Below are 24,329 nucleotides of genomic sequence, written 5' to 3' on the forward strand. Positions count from 1 at the left end.
ATGAAAAGAGTGACTTGAGCAGACAAAGACTCTTCCTAATGACAGGATCAGGGGAAATTTTGATATCTAAACCAACATTTTGACACAAAATTCATGGTGAAAAGAGGATTTAAACAATTTTAATGGGAAAAATGGCAGTAAAGATACCCAATACACTAAGCAATAAGTACACCTTGAACTGCTTGTTGTTAAAAGGTGCATTAAAAAGATTTAATGGATCTCACATGCTTGTTAGGAGGAAGTTCTTCACAGAGAGAGTGATTTCCCATTGGAATGGGCTGCTCAGGGAGGTGGTGGAGGCACCGTCCCTGGACGTGTTCAAGAAAAGACTGGATGAGGCACTTGGTGCCATGGTCTAGATGACTGGATAGGGCTGGGGGATAGGTTGGACTGGATGATCTTGGAGGTCTCTTCCAACCTGGTTTATTCTATGATTCTATGATAACAAAAAGTCAGAAACATCCTTGAAGAAGCACACATTTGTATTTTTTGTGTGTGAGTCTTGTCCAACTTCAATATTTGGCTCTTAAAATGTAGCACTACAGTTGGTTGGCAATTACTGAGGAATTCCCCTGTGGTTTGAGGACAATATTATTAGAAATCAAGGGTGTAGATATCTGTAGATATATTTCATGTAAAAAATGCAATTTCCATCATGGCAGATTCTGTGCTCACTATGGTGGAGGAAAAGAATAAATTACGAAGCTGTCAGCAATGCTGATTGTTTCTCTGTGCATTTTGTTTTACTATCTGTGTATCTGTTGGTCCCTCATGGCCTCATGGTTTAGTTTTTTAGAGTTTTGATTACTTGGAGGTAGGAGACATTACATGAAGATTAAGCACTGGCCACAGCAATTGTGGAAAAGAATTCTTAACAGATGATATCTATGTCAAAGGGCTAACTTTCAATTTTACAGTATCAGGGTAGAAAGAACAACAGAGAGATGCCCATTTGAGGTTTGGACTTCTGGCAGATGGTATGATTCAAGGAATCAGAGTTTTAGCTTATGGTTCAGGTGAAAGGAACCTGATAATTGCAATACAGGTTTCCTGAAGTAGCTGCTTGACTGCAATAGCTGTGCTTCCCTGTAGCTAATTGGATGTTTTGTTACTACTTTTTTTTCATGGCAATAAAAATTGTTTAAAAAGCTGCCCAGGTGAAAAGGGTCATAGACGTATGCTGATATGAGTATGTGCATTTCTTGCCATTTCAAACATTTGAAATGAGGCTGGGGTCAAATTACTCAAGCAGAACAGCTCTGTTGACAAAAATGATCTTCAAAAAACAATCCCAGTGTGAGAAGTGCTGTTAATTTAAAATAACAGAGGGGGAGTGGGGAAGAGGAGAAGACGGAAGAGGGAAACCAGCTCCAGTCTAAGTGAAGTCCAGCCCAACTGCCACCTTCCCTGCTAGCATCCTTTTGTGAAGCTGCCTTCCCTGCTGCGTGAATCAGCCATGGTTGGGGTTAAATGGGTAACTTTTGTCTGCTTACAATGCAGAGAGAGACAGGTTAAGCTAAATGATTTATTGGTGGAGATGACATGAAGGACAGAGCAAGACAGCCTTGGGAAAACAAGCACAAGAAAAGGACAGTAGCAAATCAGCCTCTCCTCCCCCACCTGGATATCACAGAGCAAGACTCTGACAGACACAAGGACCATTGAGAAGCTATTTTTATTACTTGTCCATGGAAGCCTTGCTTTGCTGAGAACAGATCTGAGGTTAATTAACCTTTACTTTACTTGTTTTTAAAACTATGCTGTTTTTCTTAGTGGGGATGCAAGCCCATAAGTTGGCACGGTCACATGCCATGGGCAAGAGAGCTCAACAAACCCTTTTCTAGCCAAAACAAGGATTTCCACACAGAAAGGCAGTGTTAGGGACACAGGGGGCTCAGAGTGGAGCCATCTCACCTGTTGTCAGGTGGAATGTTCTAGAAACAGTGCCCTCCTCTCCAGCCCACTAAACTGCCAAAGCAGCAAAGGTATCTGTTCCTGTTATGAATAGAGAAAGGCAGAATTTTGTTTTTTCTTTTATTTTTAGTTCATGTTCTGTTACAGCTTTTCATCAAATCTTTAGGTCTGAGCAATCAGGGACTTCTTGTAAACTAAGCTAGTAGATAAATAGACGTTTCTAAAACTGCATTTTTCCACCATTCTTTCTAAATGAAAGCAGATGTTTGGCTCAAAGGGACTTGTTCTCTCGATGGCACAGTAGGAGAGTAGAACTGCATTGTCCCCTAAAGCAAAAATAACTAACTTAGAAAACATGAGAACTGAGTCCTTGGTGAAGAGGTTGAACAGGGTGTCCACCCTCTTGAACTGATTTATAACACCAAAGATGTCACTTTGCATACTGAATGAAGAAATGATTTATGGCTGAGCACAGTTTTTCAGAGAACCTAGAGGCTTGGGCAAAGGCAACTGTATTTTGATAGAAATGAATGACTGATAAATTAAAGTATAGTTAAGAATCTCATCTGAGTCAAAGGGGGAGACACGCATTTTCCAACCCAGTTACCCACAGTCTTTGCCCAGTTGAGCAGCCAGGATGAAAACATGCCAAGCATTGAGCCTATTGAATGAGTGTCCTTTGGAAGGACACAAAAGGAAAGGTTTCAGTACTTGAAATACATCCTAAACAAAATAGTATTGCCAGTCCAACTTTACAAAGCATGCAACAAATAGGCATCTCGTTCTTTGGACACTGGGCACGAAGAGAGATTTTGCACAGAGGTCATTTAAAACTTTTAGCCATGTTCTTACTTATCTGCAAAGCTTCTTTACTTTTTCATTCTTTTAAAATCACTAGCCTGCAGTTCTCATGGCGGAGGGAAGACTATGGCCAGTTTATACAACTTAAATTAACCGTGCCAGCTTAAATATTCCTATTTAGACGAGTGATGAGATTGCCACATTTGAGGCCAGATCCACAGAACACACAATTACTCAGCTACACTGCTTTATGCCAGCAGTGGATGAGACTGATGGTTTAAGGTTGTGAGAGGGCTTGGTGTTATCCACACGTCCTTCTGGAACTAGAAAAACAAAAAGGTATTGCAACACAGAGCAGAATCACATCCTGCAAATCAGGTTGCAAGGTGTGGGCAAAGGTTGTCAGTGATATAAAACTGACATTTGTCCAAATGGGGTAGTTCACTGCCTGTTGCAAATAAAATAAAGAAGCAGATATTCCAAAGTGAAAGACCTAACCATTCCAACGTACAGGGCTATAATTCAGCCTCAGGCAACATGTTGCTCACCAGAGGAATCCAGGCTTTGACCTGATCAGATGCTAGAATGATCCAGTTCCATTCTATGTATGACACTTTGCACAGCATTAATTATTGAAGCCCTGAAGAAAAAAGCCAGAGGTGCTACGGAGATGACAGGTGTAAAAACAGTCACAGGTATCTGCTCCTTTTATTATTCTTCACACCCAAAGAAACAACAGTTCAGAAAACATACACTTTCATGAGAAGACCCTCCAAAGGTGAAAGGCAGAAGAAAAAAAAGACATTTAAATGTGTAAGCTTATCTGTGACTTTGAGAATGCTCCTTTATCTCTATAGTTAAAAAAAGACTTGAGAACTTAACAAAACATAGATTTTAATTATGATATTTGGGAAATTACCAAGTTCTTGTTATTGCTATTGAAAGTAGCTGTGATGGTTTGTGTGTTACCCACCCACCACACTTGGAAATCACCCAGACTAGACTCAGCCAGCTCTGGATACTGAATGAAGCTTTGTATTTACAGCTTAGCAGAATATACAAGCAGATATTTACAGTACATACAGTTATATACAGAAATATGCAAGCTAAAAGGTAATACAGAAACACAACAGCCCTCCCAGAAACCTGAGTGCCCAGGAGAGGCTCTCAACTGCCCTTTCAGCTTCTCCCACTCTGCCTCTCAACCTTACCCCAGTCCCAAGGAAGAATGGAGGTTGGGCCAGGGGGTTAGGAAGCAAAGTCAGAGAAATGGCAGAGAGGCTAGAGAGAGAAATGCATCTCGCAGCTCCCTAGCAGAAGTGACTGGACTCCCTTATCTATGTTTGGATTCTTGTTCTTATACATCTCAGCAAGCCTATGAGTAAAGTAGACATCATCCTGTTTTCCTTTTCACAGCCTGTAACCTAGTTCTTCTCACCAAAACATTCTAGCTAGCTTCAAACTAGCACAGTAGCTTATTTTCTAATGATGTCAAACAATAGCACACAAAAAGGGTAATTAATGGTAATTAACATAAATGCTAGTATGGGAACTAAAGAAAAGCTCTGAGTTAAATGCACAAAAGTCACAAAACACCAAGAAATCTCTATACAAAAATGTTGAGCATCTCATACCACTGTACAGGCAACCAGCAATAGTACAAGGGGACACAGTCTCAAGTTGTGCCAGGGTAGGTATAGGCTGGATATTAGGAAGAAGTTCTTCACAGAGAGAGTGATTTCCCATTGGAATGGGCTGCCCAGGGAGGTGGTGGAGGCACCATCCCTGGAGGTGTTCAAGAAAAGACTGGATGAGGCACTTAGTGCCATGGTCTAGTTGATTGGATAGGGCTGGGTGCTAGGTTGAACTGGATGATCTTGGAGGTCTCTTCCAACCTGGTTGATTCTATGATTCTATGATTCTATGGGTTCTAAATGACTAGTGAATAATAAAGGTAGTCCCTGTATTTCAGAAAGGGAAAAGAGTGATATGAGCAATTGCCTTTTAGGATAGACTGTGAAAAGTAGAGTTAGAATTCATAGATTGGTTCCAGTTAGGCCATGAAACAACAATTTAGTACAAAGAGTATTTCTAACATAATTGCAACATTTTTCAAGCATCAATGTGAAGAAAAATGTCTAGTATCAGAGCATCTTGCAGCACACCCCCTCTCCACGCTTGACAATAGTCTGAGTCAGCATTAAGAGCTATCAAATTGTACTGCTTCCAGGTTTGGTCTACATATTGATTTCAATGCCTAACTTTATCCTTTTGTCCTTTATTACATAACAAATACAAAATGCAGTGCCATGACCTCCATTGCAAACAGATCAGCCTGAGTATTTTTGTTCTCTGGTGAAAAGAATGGTGAAAGTAGTTTTGTTCCCTGGTGAAAGAAGCTGATGCCTTGTGCTGCCTATGCTTTTCATAAAACATCCTAGCAGGGACGAATGAGGGGAAAGAACATTCAGGTTTGGTTTGGTTCAAAGGATGAATCAGAGGTCCTGCTAAACAAGAGGCGCAAATCTTGATCCACTTATTTGCTTTAACCAATGACATATGATCCCACAGAATTAATATGATGCAAAGTTAAAGGGGCTTAGCTTGTTTTTAGAACTGTCTCAGCCTTTGAAATGTCAGTGTTTCATTCAAAAAAGGATTAAGGAAAAGTTACTGTTCTTTGTATTGTATCTAATACACTGGAAAGCTGCTTCAAAGCATCAAACCCCTGCCTCAGTACCCCTGCTCTGTTTATGCCCACAGAGCTGTCTTAAGATCCTGGGGACTAGAAGCCTGTTATTCAAGCCCATCATTCTGCTATCTCTTTATGAATTCATGGCCAGGCCAGCTCATTCACCTTTCCTCCTCCTCCTGTCCTGTGTCGAGCGGGAGCCACTTAGCGAGCAAACACGTAAGCAGCAGGCCTGTTTTGGGGCCCCCAGGAGCCTGTGTTTAGGCCTATGGATGCCAGAGGCATTGTGGGGGGGAAGGGGGGGGTTGGAACACTGGGGATTATAGATTTAGTTTTGGGCTGGGGGAAAATTCAGGGGGGTTCACCATGGCTGTGGTAGCTGCTTCGGTAATTTTTTTCCTGTATCTCTGCAAATAGAATTCTGTGTTTTTTCTCCAATTCAAGAGCTTCATTTCTGCCAGTTCTCTTTAAAAACCACAACACTTATAAGCAGCAAGCAAGTCAAGCTGCACTTTTAGGATTCATACTCATAGAAAAGGTATGGAATTTTCTGCCACCTGTCCAATTAGGAAAATATTACATGCATAGAATTCATAGAATCACAAAATCAACCAGGTTGGAAGAGACCTCCAAGATCAGCCACTCCAACCTAGCACCCAGCCCTAGCCAATCAACTAGAACATGGCACTAAGTGCCTCAGCCAGTCTCTTCTTGAAGACCTCAAGGGATGGTGCCTCCACCACCTCCCTGGGCAGCCCATTCCAATGCCAATCACTCTCTCTGCCAACAACTTCCTCTTAACATCCAGCCTAGACTTCCCCCGGCACAACTTGAGACTGTGTCCCCTTGTTCTGTTGCTGGTTGCCTGGCAGAAGAGACCAACCCCCACCTGGCTACAATGTCCCTTCAGGTAGTTGTAGACAGTCAACTACAAAAGGCAAGCCAGGTGGAAAAAGGCCACACAACCACCAATCCAAAAAGTCAAACCACAGCAGGAGATGTGGAAAATTGTGCATATTCATTGATATCTTACGAGTACAAAAAAAAGAGGCACGACCAACTGTTCTGAAAACCCTCTCTTGCTTACTGTGTTTTTGACAGATTAGATCCATTTCAGTCACTCTAAAGCACAGAAGACATGAAGTTGTGACATGGGGCTCACACTAACTTCAGTGTATCTTCCACTGAAGCTTTGTTCACTGATGATGCATTCTACAAATACAAGTATAAGTTGTAAAACTATGTTAAGAGTCAAACAAAAATAATCTGCAGTGTTATTTCCAATTTTCTTTGGTCTTTGTCACTCATTCCATTTACAGTAGTCCCTTAGGTCTTTAGAAATGCACATGTGAAAAGCTTTAGTTTTAGCTTTAAGCCCTTCTTGGTTTTAAAATGGATAAAAATGAGACCATCACCTTGATCTATCCAGATTGGGTGCTTGTTTTTTCTCAGATCACTGTATTTCATCCTGCTTCTAACTTAAACATGGAATTTCAGTGGGAAGGTCTTAAGATACGTCAGGGCAAGTAAGTAAGTACCATATTGCTCAGCAGTTCCACATCCTACAGGCTTAAATAACATTACACATCTGGAATTTGATTATCTGTTTTTTTCTCCTTTTTGTGAGTACTGTTTTTTTTCTGACAGAACTAGATAGAATAATAATTTCTACTTTAATGTTGGAACAGTGTATGTAATGCAGAAAATGTGTGTAAGGTAGAAAATTTGTTTCACAACAAAAAGTTATTTCCTCTGAAGATGCCAACACTTGACACTTCTTCAGTGACAATGCTTGTGAAAAATTATGAGTTACAGACTTGCATGTATTTAGCTAAATTTAGCTAAAGCATCCACTCTACAATAACCAGCTTGTACTTTAAGTAAGAATAGTATTAGAGCTTACAACATAATTTGTAAGAGGGAAACAGGAGACAGGAATCTCTAGTGCATGCTGGGAATGTTGATGGGTAATCTTGCTTCCATCAAACACCCATCTCAGTTCTTTGTGTGTGTGATACTGTGTGTGATTAGTTGGTTATCAGGATTTAGAAAGCAGAGGATATTTTTGTTGGTGGTCTTTTGCTGTAAATAGTTAAACAGCTGTTGGCCATCAGCCTTTTAACATTTTTAATTTTGATTTAATGCTGTCTTGTATCTAACTTAAAACAGAATGTCAAAGAAACGTGCCTAAGGAACCCATTCTAACAATATCAAGACACTGCATCTAGCTTTACAATACACTAATAGTTTGCAGACAACTTCTTCTATTTTTATTATGCAAGGAAGTGGCTGTCTTCCCATGGGACACTAGCCCATCTGTTAGACAGCCAGGCAAGATCAGCAACAGAGCTGTTCTGTTAGATTAAAATTTGAAAGACTTTATTTTTCAGTATCGTTTCCCATATCTAGTAACAATGATTGACCATGCATTACCAAGCTGGGTCAAAATCATGCCAGAATCCTAAAACTACCAAATGTAAAAACATGAAACAGCCAGTTTGGTCAACTAATAAGCCTGCTGAAACACTGTGCATTTGCAGACTTTGCACAGAAATGTGGAGAGTTTAACTGAAGGAAATAATCCATTTCTCAGTTATGAGACAGACTGGAAACAACTTTCAACAGAGGGTCACCCAGAGTTAAAAGTCATGAAAAGAAGAAATGTAGGCGAGGTACTCTTGCTGAAAACTTAGCTTTTCATGGCTTGTAAGTACTCAAATCCTTGTAGGAAATCAAGGTAGGACATATACCATTTATTGTCCAATACAATCAGTCAAGGAAAAATCCATCTCTAGGATGTGATCCCATCTCATTCTCTAAAACATTTATTGTGATTAATAGTAGTTTCTCAAGAGGAAGTTAGCACTGACTGCAAGAAGCCAAATCTAGTCGATATTGACTGAGCTAGAGGAGATTTCTTACGGCAATCACATGGAAAATATGTGAATTCCAGACAGTAAAGCTAATGGAGGCAGTTTCTGAGGAAAGAGCAAAAATAAAAATACTTTCTGCAAAGTAGAAGCAAAGCTGAAAAAAACTGAAAGAATATAAATCCAGGACCAGCAAGGGAGAAGGCTAGGTGCAGTAATCAGTTGTGGGGGCATAATGATAGTATATAAGTTGTGATGTCTATGAACTGCAGAATTTCAGGTAAGAATTAAAGCCACACAGTAGTCAGCACCCAGGAGATACTGAAGGATGGTGAAAAGAATAAGCAAGTTTCATGATGTCTCTTCTTCCTGCTGTCTTGTTTCCAGCTAGAGGCCAACTCTGACTCTCATTTGGGGCAGTTCCCAAAACACAGACCACGACATCCCTGGAGTGCAAGGAAGAGGAAGACAAACAGAAGGCATATGATGAAGCTACATGTCGTGGAAGGCCAAAAATAGGCCTAATATGTGTCCTGACTTGTCCAAACATGATCCCTTACTCCCCTTCCCCTCTGCTGGAGTGGGAAGCAACACAGGATGAGGACAAAACACCTGGAGATACTGAGTCTGAGGGCCTGATTTGCCCAGACTCGTTTTGCTCCTGATTACATTCTGTGGCACACAAGGTACACATGCTTGCCTGATGCACACACCTGTGCTTTCACAAATTCAGGTAAAGCAAGCCCCTAGCTTCAACTAATACAGTTAGCTTTGGCACAAAGACACCATGCTTGCCTGCAACCTGTGAACCTCCATGCCAAGTCCAGAGCCCCCTAAGAAGGAATCAAGATAAGGTCAGAGACCATGCAAGCCCCAGCACCCTGCCAGAGTCCTTGAGAAACTCTAAAGCCTCCAACGGTTATCACGCTGCCGACACCACTTCTTCAACTGTTTTGGGTACTGTCTGGAAGTATAGAGCAGCCTTGGAAATCCAGAGATGATAATTTTGTGAGTAAATAATCTTAAAAGCCTCTCTGTAATCAAAGTTCTTTGCTTTGGTCCTCTTTGTTCTGCAACTGTAACTATTGTGCCTTCTGCTGTGGCAGAAAGGAGCCCCAGAGTCTGCCTAGAGGGCAAGTGGCACACTGCACTGCAAGGAGAGCCTCTAGAGTCTGCCTAGAGGGCAAGTGGCACACTGCACTGCAAGGAGAGCCTCTAGAGTCCCCCTAGAAGGCAAGTGGCACACTGCACTGCAAGGAGAGCCTCTAGAGTCCCCCTAGAGGGCAAGTGGCACACTGCACTGCAAGGAGAGCCTCTAGAGTCCCCCTAGAGGGCAAGTGGCACACTGCACTGCAAGGATCTCATTCCAAAAGCTTACTGTTCGTATTTGCTAGTTTTGCTTAATGGTTTGAAATTGATTGGTACTGCCCTATGCACTGTACATATTCTGTAATCTATTTGCACAACTGAGCATAAAGACCTTGTAAACAAGAAAATAAGTTTGACATTAATTAAAATATTATTATTGTATTAATATTTCATAATGTGTAATTAATAACACATCAATAACAGTACAGCTCAGGAGACATGCAGATGGGCAAAGCTTAACCAAGAAGGAGCACTGTGCTTCTCTAGACCAGGTCACTGAGTTGGTGCTTGCTATAAACATGTGACAGGGTTTGGTTCAAACACTACACAGAAATATCTGATGATGCAGAGATGTTCTGTAGTCACTGTACTAGGCAGCAGGGGACATCAGAAATCTGTAACTGCAGCAAGAGATGTTGAAAACAGAGTGAAAAGTGGGAAATGGAAATACCCAGCTTGGTAATAGATGCCTAGTGGATCATTAAGATTTCTCCTTTGAAAAAAAACACAAGGTCATCTAAATGTTCTACTGATCCCAGAGTTTGGTCTTAGCCAGAGCCTCCTGGAGGGTCTCTGCAACAGAGGTTAGACCAGCATTAGCAAAGGGCTTTTCTGAACACATGATACATTTGTCCTCAATCCTCTTTGCCACGTTTCCTTTCTCAAGGCCATGTTCCCTTTCTCATGCCATGTTCTGTTACTGTATGACAGAGAAATAATGCATTGCTGGAAGAGCATAAATATATATTCATTCCTCCCTTAATGCAAAGCCTCCAAGGCATGAAGGACAGATCTCACCAGATAGGTGCTTGGAGCAGATCTAAGGGTACAGCAGCTAGAATCAAAGACTGCTTATATGACAGTATTTGTGGAGAAATTAAATGCATTTAATAACTGTCAGAGAGACAGTCTATTGGCTGGTCACATATGTATATCATAGAATTTAGAAACTTCCTGAAAATGGATTTGATGCTTCTGCATTCTTTTCTTAGGCAAAATGTAAGTTGATTTCAGCTGCCTCAAAACCATATTGTTAATCACCTCCATATCTTTGGTGTTAGCCTGGGTTTGAAATTGCTCCTGAAAGCATGTAAAACTACTAGCATAGACAACAGTTGTTTTAGCATACACATATTTCTGGAATCAAGGCTTCAGCATCTCTTTTATCAGGAAATATATTCTAAGGAATGCTCCTCTTATCTGGTAGATATTCCACTAAAGGCTTTGCTTTGTCCTTTGCAAAATATGTCTCAAAGTCCATATCCACACCAGAGTGGAGACAAGAGTGCTGTTTTTAAGGTAATGAGTGGAAGTCTCTTTCCCCATGGAAAAGCTCTTTAAGAATCTTTGACTGAAAAAATAAGGTTTCTCGATGAGGATCCAGATTGTCACTCATAAACAGTTCACATTTGCATGCAATTTTTACTACATGAATTCCTCTTTCCTTAAGTGAAAGAGCAAAACTACCGATAGAAAAGCATGATTTAAAAAATAGCTGGGTAAAAAGTTTTCAAGAAATAGCTCATTTAATTAATTCCTTTCTCTGCTCCAAAATTATCCAGTCAGTCTTTTGTTATTAATTCCTTTGGTACTCCTCTTTGCTCTAGTCAGAAGTTTTGTGCAAACAAATTTGTCCCTACTCGTTGCACACCAAATGCTGACTGTAAGTGTTCTCTTTAGTATTTAAATATGTTCACCACTTGATAGGTTCAAGCTGTGCAACTGAGTGTCTAAGCCACATGACATTGTTTATGTTCTCAGAATCCTTTTGCCCTTAATGATTTTCATATGGTTGAGACATAAATTTTGTTCTATGAGTAAATGAAACTTGGCTCAGAGCCAATATTAACTTTTCAGGAGCATTCTGTACAGACAAAAATACACCAATATAAACTTGTTAAAAAGGGGTTATGAGCAAGACCAGAGTAAAAACACCTCTTTAGAAGATGTCAAAGCACTAGAATATTTTTTAACCTATTAGGTCAAATAGTCTTCCTTTTCCTCAACAGTCCCTAAATGATATAGAGTAACTGTAAATTTCCTAAGTTTGGTATGTGCCTATGTGCAATATTTGCATTGTACATAATTAAAATCTCCATGTAAAGCATTTTACAGAAAATATGAAGAAGAATATATCTATCTACATTTCACACCACTGTTTGTGTATAAACATTTCCAGGGCCAGCTGTCTGCAAACCTTAGCCATACTTCCCCCTCCCTTCCTAGGAAAGCAGGTTTCTTTAAAATAATCCTCCAAATTCGTGTTGTTTGCTACCATTTCAAGGCCTGCTACCCTAATGGAAAAGAATGTGCTAAATGTAGCATTATCATGCAGGTCAGGCAGGGCAGCCTGGTACACGTTTTCCCACAATCTTTTCTCATTAACATCTAGTTCCCCCACTGTGCAGATGTTTGGCTCTGTTCCACCAGAGCAGAGAAGAAAAATGTTTACAATATCCAAACTTGGAGAGACACACACAAAAAAAGGGGGCTTTGAAATGTCAGTCCTTTGGGATGAAAAGTTTCAAAGAGGAAGGCAAGTCCAAGGTTACTAATGGGATGCCTGCAACACCTGCTTTTCATGGAGATCTCATAAACAAGCTTTACTTCTCCAGAACAATTTGGCCTAGATAAAAATTCCAGCTAAAATGTTGGGTTAGCTTGAGCAGCCCAGTACCTATGAACAGAAAGGTCAGGTTTATTACAGCCTCACATGTCCTCTTGCCCAGCTTTTATTGATAGAATGAAATTGCATTGGTGTTCAGCATTGCTTTTCACATCTTGAAGTGGAAGATACTGGTAACATGGCACTTCAGGGAAGAAGGAGAAAGATGATATTCACCATCACTACTGCAGAAAGCTCTGACTTTGTGGAGAAATGAACTTGAGAACATGGGACTGAATTTCACAAACTTTAACATTTTCCAGCTCAACTAAGGAGTTTTCAAAAGTCTATTTCAGTTACTGTGAGCAAGTTTCATAAATGTCATAACAACTCAGAGACTACTTCTCACCTGAAAGATCTAACACATATTTCTAAGATTTTAGCATTGAGTTGCAGGCAAGAGAAATGAAATTCTCCTGAATATTAAATGGAATTATAGAATCTTAACCCTTTCCTTAGCCCTCAGAGAAACAAACAAACAAACCCCAAACAAACAGGTTTTATCTGGAGAACACTTGTAAATTTGAAAAGCAGTACCTTCAGCTCACAGACAGCAACCTAGGAACATGACTCTGTGAAATGCCTGCCCCACAGCAGATAGATCCTGCAGCAAAAATGGTATCCAAATCCCCAGAGACAACTTCAGGGCTCTCCCTGAGACAGCACCATCCTTGTCCAGCAAAAGAAGTGTGGTAGCTTCTACAAAAGCTCAGAAAATGTTCATTGTAATATAGAAGGAAGGAGAAAGTGGCACGTAAGATAAGGTCCCAAACTGGCATCTTGAGCAACTTATATGCAAAAACTAGAATCCATTAAATTTTCCCACTTTAAAAGAAATATTTATTCACAGATCTAATCACATTTACATGAAACTGGTATTGAAACAGCAAAAAAAGAGAGAAGAAATACTCCACTTGTTAAAATATTATCAAAGTTCTCTGTTCTCTTCTTATTGCCCTTTATAATTTCTGATGCACAGAACTACGTCAGTAAGAACCATGTCATCAACATTACCAAAATCAAAACCTTTTTAACACACCATATTTATGACCAGTGTGAAAATGAAAAATCCCCGAGATGATGTATCAGATAATGGGCATTATAAATAGATACTGATAGAGACAGAACTCCAGGAGAATGTAAGAAAATAATTCCTAGGCTTTCCTTTACAATTTGTCATCCGATTCCTTCAGCTGAATCTTATTTTCTTAAGTAATAATTCCTGTTTCTAGTTCTCCAGAGAATTGCCACCAGCATCACTAACCACCTTGCATACCACAGCTGTGCAACAGGGACACACACACTTGTAAAGAGGACACAGATGCAGCCTGCAGAGGCTTTTTAAGCACCTACTTTATTTCTACACATGCATTCATCCAGATGGGAATTTGTCTCCCAATTTTTTTTTGTACTCTATACTATCCTAGAAGATCATGTACACTAACCTGGATACATCTTTGTGGCTGTGATGGCTCAGTCACATTATTTCTGAACTGGATTGCATATGGCCAACTCAGAACACAGGCAGAATACAAACAAACAGTCATGAAGAATTTAACACCTTGAAAAATGTCAGACAATGGACAATGCTCTCAATGTGATTTAGAGGTAGTGGAAACCATGTGTTTCACACGAAAACATAGAGTTGGGCAGCCAAATAAATACAGAGAGTGCACTGTATGCTTTACAAATATAATCTACATATATTTATAAATATACCAGAAGCTGAGAATGTCTTCAATAAATTATTTGCACTTTTCATCTTTGCAGATATGCGACTTTAGAAGTTCATCTGGAGAGCTACAAAATGGTTTAGGTAAGTTTATAAAGATGATTTTGTTTCTTATTTCACATACATTTTCCCTCCCATAAACTCACTGAGCTTTCACTGCATTCACTGAAGCTCAGTTTTTCTGTGCTTGGTTGAGATGAATATGTGCTGGTTTGAGGCTAATTGGAATATCTTACTGAGAGAAATGAAATCCTCAGCTGTGAGAAGAAAGACCCTGCAGATTGTTTATGGAAAATTAACCTATCTGTACCACACACATAACCTTAAGCCAATCTGTGCCTTCCACATGTACCAATCTTAACCAAAGTTAGCTATGCACACCTCTTCCAAGTAAGCATACAAGTCACTGTATTCACAGAAATAAACAGAGAATGACTATCTAACCATATTGGTGGCCCAAAAGTTGTTTCATTACAGGGTGCAACGCTGGCAGGGAGGGGCGGGTAACTCCCAGACTATCATAAGTATAACACTCTTTGTAAATGGTATCTGAAGAAACACATTTTAAGTCAAATGTAGGCCATTAAAGCCTTAAACATAGGCCTGTAAAGTCTTTAAAGGGTTCTCCGTTTGGTTTACATAATGATAAGCTATGGAGAACAGCTTTCCTATTTTGTATTCCTTCCCTACTTCTCAGCCACCCATGACTCTTCTCTTTGCATGTTAGTTTGGATCTTTTCTTCTTGCCATTCCTAGTCTTTCTGTGTCCTTTGTGTCCTTTAAACAACATATCAATATGTTCAAACTTCCTGCTTTTTGAATGAATGTCTGGTGGGACTTTCAGTTGGGCAAATGACTGTATGCAGATTTAACAGCTCATATTAACTTCTGTAAAGTTAGTGGAGATTTCCCCCTCTTATGGCAGGAAGCATTGAAGAACCAGCACTGGCTCCATCAGTATCTGTTCATCAGGATTCTCAGCATAAGAAATCACCATGTTCTGTCCCAGGTGATTCCTGGGAAGTCAGGTACCATTGTATGGCTGCTAAATCACCAGATGACTATGTCCCCAAACAATGCATTCCCTTGACACACCAATTATAAACATTTGGACTTAAATTTAACTGTACAGAACTGAAGGTGCAATGACCAGAGGATCAGTATAATGCTTGCTATCTGTCCTGGATACTCCAAATTCCTCTCTTCTCCCTGTCACTGTGTGGGAAAAGAAAGGCGCAAAAAACTGTTTCCCCCCACACTGCCCTGCAGGCTTGAAGGGGGCCAGCGAAAGGGTCCTTACTGCAAGTGGGGTGACCTGTGCAGAAGCCTGTGCTGAAATTGGGCTGGTGATTGGATATGTTTTTGCACCCAGTATAAATGGTAAATGGACACTTTGTCTAGAAAAAGGGATAAATAGAGCAGGGGATTCCCACCTTGATAGTTCCCACCTTGGAAGAGCTTCTGCCTTAGCAGAGTGCCTGGCTGGATATGCTCCTGCCGTGGCTGGACTGCCATCCTTGCTTTTGGACAGCTCCTACCTTTGTACAACTCATGATTTTTATCTCATCCCTGCTTTGGAAGGCTCTCCCCACTTTTGCACTCTTTTGTACAAGCCGGCAGGCTTGGCAAGCTTTGGGTCCTTAGAGAGAGAGAGATGGCAGCATCTGCACCACCCTCTCTCAGACCCTATCAGTAGCCAACTTCCTGGCTGCCTCCCGGACTGGGGGACCTTTGCAGTTTGGCTCTACCCTGCTGAGGGCAGCAACGCCCCATGACCATCCCACTCAGGAAGAAGTGCTTGAGACACTTCTGAGTTTCGCGGTTCTGTGACTCGTCTTGGACTTCTGTCATGTGGATCTCTCTTACTGGATATTGGCTGCAACGTCAGAAGGCTGCTCCTGCAGAGGAATTCAGTGCCCAGTGCCTATCTCACATTCATGAGTAAGCTTTTCCATTAATCTTCTGCTCAGCCTGATTGATAGTGGGGTAAAGCTGTGCTTATAGCTTAGCCTTTTCCATTTCCTGACTTCCTAAATCTCTAAATTTATCTATAATATCATTTTTTGGTAAGATATTCTCAATTGAACTGAATCTGCTAATAAACTAAAATAATTTTGTATATAGTTTTGGGAGCAAGGTTCCAGGAAAATAAAATATTTCTATTTTTTATACTTCCTGACTCAGCCACGTTAATTCCCTGCTTCTACAACACTATCCCTCAGGTTTTCTTCAAAATGTCAGGCTTTATGATGGTGTGCATAACAGAAATGCTGACATATCAGGGAGTTTTGTATGATTGCTCAGAATTAAAAGCTGATGCTTAATCAAAAGCATGCTGCTTATTTTGTTATCAGATTGAGCATCTGGGCAATATTCATTGGTATCAACCTTTTCAGCAACCTGTTTCTCTTTTCAGTACTGGCTTTTTGTATCATATCACTCTGTAACGGTAGGGCTCTGGAAGCTGGCTTAGTAGAGACACATGAATACATGATAGTGGAAGCCCATGTCTCTTAGGGCAACTATGTCAGCTAAAGCATCTAGGCAGCATAGTAATAGCTATAAAAGACTCTTTCTCTCCTGACCACAAATATGCTGTGGTCAACAAGAGGTCTACTTACTGTTTTGTTAAAAACAGTGATGATTTCTTTTGCTTCAGTCGTGTGTGAAACTAGTCACCACATTATGAATAATAATCTCCTTAGTCTCAATGGAGCTCTTTTTATATGGAAAGATCCACAAAGCATTTAACTAAATAGTATGGCAATCCACTAGCTAACCACTAAAATACAGCCCTATCTGAGATGTAGCAGTGCAGCCATTTGACAATACATGGCAGAAGAGAAGACAAAGAGTAGAAAACAAAATCATAGAATCATAGAATGTCCCTTAGAAATGAAAGCCAGAGCTGAAATAAGATATAACTACCTTAATTAGACAGGAGCATTGAGCAGAGCTAAAATTGTAAGTGTGAAGACTTCTCTGGAATATCTATGCCTACAAGATAACAGATTACAGTTTCTCAAGAGTGCAGACTCCAACTGCACAGTGCCCTCTGCTGTGAAATTAAATCCACAGAGGATCAGAGGGGAGAAAATTATTCATTAAATTGCTTGACCTGTTTGGTTTCTGCAGGTTTAGCATGGGCATGGGCATGCAGGAACAAGCTGCAGTCCTAGCTTGCCCTCTGCTAAGGCAGCTCTCTCTAATTACTTCCAAAATGGCAAATGGGATGAGTAGACCAAAATTTAGTGATTAAATGCCTTTTAAACATCTACAGTTCTAGTAGCCTTGATAATTAATTTAGTGTGATCCAATGTCAAAACCAGCTTGCAACACAGGCAAAATCACAAAACTTCACTATTTGTTACACCTTTGAATGGCAAGCAATCCCCAGTTGGACAGGTTTTGCTATGTGAAAAAAAAATATCACTTTTGGGTAAAAAAAAATTATCCAGCACAGGATAGGAGACTAGAAATCTAGTGAAGAAATTCAGATAAGGCTTAGACTAAAAGTGAAATGAAATTTCAGAGTTTTGAAATTGTTCCTTTACTGCATTGTAAGTTTCCCTGCTAAATTCATTGGGCCCTCTTAGAATGTGGTGTTTTAAGCCTGTTCATGCTCTTGTAGTTCTGCAGTATTTTCATGGGCTGCCTTTCTCTTTTAGAGACCAAGGACAAAATTCTGACTGCACTGACAAACTCCGTTCTGATTACACATGGATATGAAATGGTGTTTCAGTACCAGGAAACTTTTCCAGCTTTCAAGTAAAAATCTTTTTCCATTCCTTGCTGGGATGAAAAACAAGACCTGCTAAAGTTTTATGCAAACCCAAAAAACTCAGATAAGACCCATGCAGTCCCAGATAAAAATCTGGTGGGTTAGAGCTCTCATCTATCTGATATGGACTAAGACTTGTGACTAAATTTCTGTCAGCCCAGGAAACAAACACTGCTGAGTAAAGCACTATTGAAATCTCTGCCAATATCTCTACGTTTGGTAGAAATTCTGCCCTGGAACAAAAATGTCCTAATAGAAGTCTAATCAAAATCAGCAAATTTGCATGCAAATTGTAATGAAAGAAAAATTCAATCAGGCTAATCCAATTTTATCACGCCTCTCACAAGAAGCAAAACAGACATTAATCACAGATGATGACACACTTAAAAACAAAGTAGCACAAAGAAAATACCACTTAAAACCACAAAGGCATCAGCTACACTCATTTCTGCTACTAGTTTGACATTCTAGTATGCAATACTCTTGGTATCCTAGATTAATGAATTAGCAGGAATCAATGGTTAGATTTTCAAATTACATTTATAAAGCTTTTTTGAACATATTATCACCTTAGCTAAGAGCCTCCAAATTCTGACACTTAACACACTTTATGCACAAACAAAATCTGGCATTCTGACCTTAACTCCTAAGGAGGTCAAGATTGATTGAACACCTCTGCCTTCTGTCATGCAGCCCCTACAGAAATCTCCTACCTGAGTCTGCAGCTGATTTTACCACCACTGCATTAATGGAGAGCAACAGAGATCTCTTTGTAGGATATTTGTACCCAAGAAAATGAATGAGAGGCACTTCTAGATAACAAGGCCCTTACAAGAGCCACATCTGTGTTTAATAAGGTTGTATGTAATGATGTGTTTATAGTCTTCATTGCCAATGTTATTTCAGGTGATTTGGGAAACAGTCCTATACAAGGCTTGGATGCAAGTGATCCTGGTACCAGTGTGAAACCAAGAGGAAGCATATGGAGAGAGGTGTATGGCAGAACTGTATCAAAGCCAGAAGGTCAGGAGGTCTTCTGAGTGGAGGTCACTGCACAGACGAGACTGTTGCCTTCAAGACTGCGTTTCCCCTTCTGCTTTGAAGGCAGAAGCTGAATGCAACAGCACTGCATAGACAGAAAGTGGAGTTTGGAAAAAGATGTGACTGCTTTTCTGTATTGCATAAGACCTGACAAGCAATTTCTTCCTTATCTTCTACCTTCTCTTTCCCCCTTCTCTTTACTTCCTTACCTACTTCTCTTGTCTCCCTCTCCTCTCTTTTCCCTTTCTTTTTTTCATCTCCACACTAGATTTTCAAAGCTGTTCTTTGCAGAATACTGTAAAGAGATTATTACAAACTAACTGTACATGCAATTTCCCTCTCACTGTGTCAACAGTGGACTAGGAAAGCTAATTCCTCTGCCTTATACTGAGAGCAAGGACCACACAGTGACTTTTGATTAACATAAGATACATTCAGGGCTTGAAACCTTTAAGGGTTTTACACATTAGGCACTTTGGCAGTCACACTCGGTCAAATCTTTTAACCTTTGTTGAGATACCACATACACAAGAAGATTTCTGTCTTTTGTTTGAATCAAAGTCATCACATGACAGAAGGCATCTAATCCTCTATGTCTTAGTCCAAACCTGGAATCACTGAGCATAACCTTTTAAAAAAATAAGTGATGAAAAGTATCACTGCATCATTCAAACACTAATCAGAGTAAATTAACTTTTAAATAGAAAATTATTTAGCAATACTGCTGCAATTTGAATATATTATTTTTTCATTAAGAAACTAAATGTCAGTGCATAGCTATTGTGATGACTGTGCAGTTTCCACATTATAAATAAAATACATATGTTGTAGAAGAAAAACTAGAACATGCTCCACATACTTCTTTTCAGTTGTTGCTTGACATATCTGGAATATATTAAAAAATTATATTCAGTTATAACTCAAAGAAGGAACATGTGTCATGAAATATAGAGTCTTTGTACAGGGCACAAATATACACTTTTCCAAAGGGACACAACTGTGGTGTGAGTGTTGCTGAGCCCAGCACAGATACCCCAAATCTCATGTTCAGCTCTTACGTAGGATGAAAATTCCTTCCCTGAACTCAACTTTTTAAACCAAACTGTCATTCAAAATATTATGCTTAAAGAGTAAGAGTTGCTACCAGCACAACTGGTAGCATGGTCTAGCCTTGAGCTGTATGGTAAAGGGTTGGACTTGATGATCTATGAAGTCTCTTCCAACCTTGGTGATACTGTGATACTGTGATAACTTGCTTTTTCTATTTTGTTATGATAGCTTTACTCTGGATGAGGTTAATGACATAAAACTGGAACAACAAAAGTCCAGTAAATTAGTGACAGAAAGTTTCCCTTTTTCACAGGTAATTCATTCATATACTTTCAAGCTGGTGACGAAGATTTTGTTGACTTGAGCAGTGGCAGATCTTTACCCACATGAAATGCAGGTTTTAATCCCATCTTTAGAATGCATCTTTTATTCATAAATTTCTCTCCATAAGACTGTGGAGAATAGGATGCATTAAAAAAAGAACAACAAACAAACAAGCAACAACAACAAAAAACCCCACCAAACAAACAAAAGGACCACAGATCCTATATCTCTATTTATCTGTCTGGAGCAATTTCTTTATTTAGATACACAAAGAGACATAGACTATAGGAATTTTCTTACTTGAATATGAAGATGTCTGGCCACAAATTCAAATCACAGCCAACATCTGAAAGGCAGTGAGATGTACCGATGCAATCAATCATTTCTTGTCTATCTCTAGTGCATCCAGGGAACACAGATTAGCAACATGTTCCCCTTCAGACTTCACTCAGCTTTCGCTGAAAATAATGGAAGACAGAGATTTCAGTGGTGAGCTGAATTTTGACATATGATTTCTGAGATGTAGTTAAAAAGCTAGTGAATCATATAGGATATATTTTTTAAATGACCACTTGTATGAAAATAAAATCTCACTCTCCCTGCATATGCAGCTAAGTACATCTTCAGTGTTCAATTCTGGTAGCCTTTTTATACTCAGAATAATTCAGCTACTCACTAACAAGACACAGTAGAGAACAATTCTCTAGTTTTTATCCAGAAGAAAGACTAAAACTGCTAAGGAGTTTGAAAGTCTGGCATAAATATTTACTTGTTCCTTTTAACTGTTTTATTACTTCCTTGCTATTTCACAGCAAGTTTCTTTAACAAAGGGAGCAAGTAATAAAGTGCTTTCACAGTAACTGTAAACTTTTAACATTAAGCCCGCAGAAACAATCATTTTTTAGTAACAGTCTGTCTTGGTAACCTTGTATTTCGACCCAAGGTGAAAGGTGAAGATTAAATCTCTTCCACCTTTCTGAATGCAGCTGCTATGCACACAGACTTTAATTGATGCGAGACTTAGCTTTGTAACGCAAGACCATCTCCTGCCTGCAGCACTGAAAATGTGCAATTCAGGACTCAGCTACTGCTGATAGAGCGTCCCTCTCAACTACTTGTGTGGACAGGAGAATAAAGTCTTTGTCACTATCTATTCTCCATCAGGGTGACTTTTTTCTTCTTCATAACCCCAGTATTCAGGACAGGCTTTTTGGCAAGAATGAATATAAAGTAAAACAAACTAAAATATGCAAAGAAATAAGCCATGAGTGAACAAAGTTGTTGTGCTGGAGCAAAGATTCACTTGACACTCACTAAGCAACATGTGTGTGTTTTCCAGGGAGTGGATTTTCTACAGATGTAGACTTTTTTAATTTCAATTACTTTTTTGCACCCCAGTATAAAGCTAACACAAAACAATTTCTTCATTTGCTCCCCAAGTGCCTGTACATCCAGCAATTAAGTTGTTGGCCTTGGGATCATAGCAGGTCTAGGTAAGCTATTCTTTAGGATATTTATCTAGACCTTCAAGATCTAAACCCATAGCTTTAACTGCTAAAACAATGTCAGTACTCTGAGTGCTGGCCTAGAAGTGTATCTGAAACCAGAGATCAAATCAAGACAATACAGAAACTGACAAAATGAGTAAGATTCCTTGAGCCTTTTCTAACCTTACGCTGCGCCTTCTGATTTGCAAATGCATCTAAAAGCATCAGGAGCTCATTAAAGTAATGTCACAGTTCTAAGGTGAATTTGAATAAACAAGAAACGCTTCAGGAACTGCACTGCACAGACTTCTCAGACTTGTCTTACGTGAGGTTCTCGTTAAAAAGTAGCACCTCTAACACGTGGCAACCAAACACTGAGTTTAGATGGACAACTGGTATGACATGTACACATTGGGCTTACTACTTCAAAACTAGTGGGGGTTTGGTGTACACAGGCAATGACAAAATGTGTGCAAAAATATTCCTGCAGTACCACAGTAATGTTTCATATACAAGACTATACAGTTACTGTGTATTATATAGGAAAGATCTAAAGAATCTGCATTGTTTGCACTGGAAAACCAACTGAACACCCCCCCCACCCCCCAAAAAACCCCAAACAACATCAAACCAACAACAACCACAAAACCAAAGCAATCTAATGAAACAAACAAACAAAAGCAAACCCAGAGTGGAACCAAAGAGTTAAACATGCTTCTAGTTTTCCAAGTTGTTATTCCAGAGAAACTTCTACCAATTTGTGATTTTAATCCCAGCATTTGGCAAAATTTAGTTTTCTAATCACTGACTGAGTTCAAAGGTCCAAATTACTGAACTGAAGAGTTTTGCCCATTGTCTGCCAGGGCCAGGTGATAGAAGCAGATCTATTCCAGGATTTCCAGAACATCCACTGGCATTACTAAATAACATCATGTCTAAAGACCAGTGCAATATAAACTATGTTTGAGCCAGGGAGACATTCCTGATGAATCTCAAACTGCTTCAGTAATCCCCTGAGACTCCAGACACTTTCACAGAGCAGCATTACCAAGTGTTAAGTGGCTTACTGCATGCAGTTCAGAGAGTGGATTTTCTTCCCCCATCTCGAACAGAACGTGGGAGTTAGGGACATTTTAAGATAAATCACTCAGATTTATATTTTATATATAAAATAATTATATTTATAATTCATTAGCATCTCGAAGGATTAAAAAAAAATAGAACTGAACTTCACACCTCTAAGGGTAAAACTCATGAGAAAAGAAATTGAAGATGCCAACAGATGCTGAGAATTTGTTAAACACTGCTGGATTCAGCAATGGTTTTAAAGGCTCTGGGCAATTAGTTTGAACCTTTACTGTGTTAATAATACTTGCATCTTACTGAGGAACCTGAAGGACCCGGGAGCAAGATCTGTGAAACTGTAACAGAAAGTGCTTGTAAAACTTCATTCCTGTGCACCTGGTACCATCTTGAAGGCACAGCTGGAGCCTGGCTTCTCTGTGTTGCCCATGGCTAGTTAGCTGATAATAATTATGACATCAAAGTTATGACTTCACGAAAAAATACATGTTGGTTTTTCAAAATCTGTGGTACTTTGCTTACTACAATGATGTCCAAGGCTTCCTCAGAACTAAAGCCCAAGAAATATTCAATTAAATATGGCCACTTTTTTTTTTTTTTTCCAAAAGGAAGAAAAACAATTTTCTAAGGGACTCTCAGAAGAATATCTTGTATGAAATATAATTTACTGTATGTGGTGATTCCAAAAGACTTGCTCATTAAGCACCAAGTCATCTGTTACTAGAGGTAATTACAGAAGGTTCAAGAGACTTTGGAATATGTTGTTACTTGCAGACTGAAATCAGCTATCCCTCTATGCTGTGAAACTGTTGATGTACTGTAACTTGGTCTACAGAGGCTAGAGACAGAAGTGGAGTGGGAAACAGCACCACTAGCTTAGTTTTGAGTTACCACCTGAGTCATTACTGCATGAACTAGTATCTGAATAAAAGTGGAGGCAGAGGAGAAGGTAAGCAAAATAACTAGGAATAGCTCCTATTTTGATACAAAAAATATCTAGGAATTACAGAAAGAGTGCAGGGGTTTCAATACATTATTGTGGAACTCAGAGTCAAAAGACAGCCAGATACAAATCAAAACTGTGCACCTATATATAGTCTGTTGTGTCACAGCAATTTAGCTTTTAAAGCCACAACCTTCTACAGTGCTGTTGTGGGGAACAAACTCTCTCTATTCAGATCAGAAACTCCCTTCTCCTTTCCTGGAGATGTGATATGGCACAGGACAGGATTAGCTCATAAGATCCATGAAGAGTTTTGGTATATTAAATCAGAAAGCATCAATTCACTCCTCTATCTCCTATTCCTCACACTAAAAGAGTCAGCCTCCTGTTTACTCCTTAGTTCACCACAAGGTATTTATTTTAGGGAGGTAAAAACCCTGAAAAAAATATACCCATCAGCCTTTTACCACCTAAATGTTGCATGATGTGAGGGTACTTTCACCTTCTAATTGCCTTAACTGCAGTAAATTTAGCCGCTTTCAGTTTTCATGGGCTCAATTGCATTTCCTTTGATGACA

The 24,329-nt window shown here is 39.6% G+C and overlaps 1 long non-coding RNA gene across 1 annotated transcript in view; it reads left to right on the plus strand.

The window, feature by feature from the left end:
• The window catches only part of LOC135183431 (uncharacterized), a 34,561-nt gene extending 15,458 nt beyond the window's left edge, over positions 1 to 19,103 (plus strand). The window contains exons 3-6 of the long non-coding RNA XR_010305555.1: positions 5,479 to 5,626; positions 8,665 to 9,285; positions 14,081 to 14,126; positions 18,730 to 19,103. This is a non-coding gene — a long non-coding RNA (uncharacterized LOC135183431). The remainder of the gene's footprint in view (positions 1 to 5,478; positions 5,627 to 8,664; positions 9,286 to 14,080; positions 14,127 to 18,729) is intronic.
• The last annotated feature ends 5,226 nt before the right edge of the window (positions 19,104 to 24,329 follow it).

This window comes from Pogoniulus pusillus, chromosome 18 (assembly GCF_015220805.1).
Source record: "Pogoniulus pusillus isolate bPogPus1 chromosome 18, bPogPus1.pri, whole genome shotgun sequence".
Classification (NCBI taxonomy): domain Eukaryota; kingdom Metazoa; phylum Chordata; class Aves; order Piciformes; family Lybiidae; genus Pogoniulus; species Pogoniulus pusillus.